Source organism: Cnephaeus nilssonii (genome assembly GCF_951640355.1).
Source record: "Cnephaeus nilssonii genome assembly, chromosome: 8".
Lineage (NCBI taxonomy): Eukaryota > Metazoa > Chordata > Mammalia > Chiroptera > Vespertilionidae > Cnephaeus > Cnephaeus nilssonii.
Window position 1 is genome coordinate 72,757,834 of NC_137079.1, and position 994 is coordinate 72,758,827.

The following is a 994-nucleotide window of genomic DNA, read 5'->3' on the forward strand; positions in this document are numbered from 1 at the left end:
AATGTTCATTTGATCCTGCCTCTTGCTATTAATATTCAATTAATACTTGCAAAAAATCTTATCCTAGCAGGTTTTAGACAATTTTAGTTAAATTCTATCACATCTTTGGTCGTGTAAAGAAAAAATGACCAGTTACAAGCAGAGGTAACATTTTCTTAAGGCACATTCTTCTTTTGTTTTGTGTTGTTGTTGTTGTTTTGTTACGTAAATTAACTCACTTAGTATAGGTTAGCAATGTTTCCAATTGTGGAGCTCCTATTGGTCCTTCAGTCTTCTGATGGCAGACTTTACTGTGATGGCAGAAGTGGTGTGTGGGTCCAGGCACTGCCAGCTAGTTTTCTTGCAGGAACCACAGCGCCAGATCCCCACAACTCCTGTCTTCATCTTGGCTTTGCTACAGAAGGAGCAGTGTACCTTGCATGGTGGCTGATTTCAATTTTCCTCATTGTCCTGAGGGAGGCGCCATGACTAGTCCTGTATTTACTGGCCATTCCAATCTTTTTGGTACTTTTAGCCATGTCGCCGGAAACTATTCTCTACAAAAATGCATTGCATTTTCTTCATCATGCACAAGGGTAATATGTACCACATGAAATGGCTCCGAACCTTCATAGAACTTCTTTCTACCTAAGTACAATAGTATTCCGTTCTACTCAGAGATTCTGATTGACTTAAACCAAGTAAAAATAGAAAAACAAGACAATGAATTACTGGGAGAGAGGAGAATTTCAAATATATTTTGACAACAGAGAAATAAACTAAAGCCACATTTTGAGTAACACAAAAGGAAATTTCATAACTCCTATTTCAGAAGAATAAATTCTCATTTTAATATTTTGGAGGCATCCATTTAAAATATATCTGGCTATAAATTATTTATATAACCTTTCTTACAATCCCTTTAAAATGATTATAATGAATAGGTAAATGTTAAAACATGTAGTAACAGATAATTAAAACAAAAGTTAGGTGGAACACTTTCCCTAGTTTATAG

The 994-nt window shown here is 35.3% G+C and overlaps 1 pseudogene across 1 annotated transcript; it reads right to left on the bottom strand.

Moving 5' to 3' along the window:
- Positions 1 to 255: 255 nt before the first annotated feature.
- On the bottom strand, positions 256 to 518 carry LOC307104052 (large ribosomal subunit protein eL43-like; annotated as a pseudogene). The gene has a single exon. The product of its transcript is annotated as a large ribosomal subunit protein eL43-like (transcript).
- Between the last annotated feature and the right edge of the window lie 476 nt (positions 519 to 994).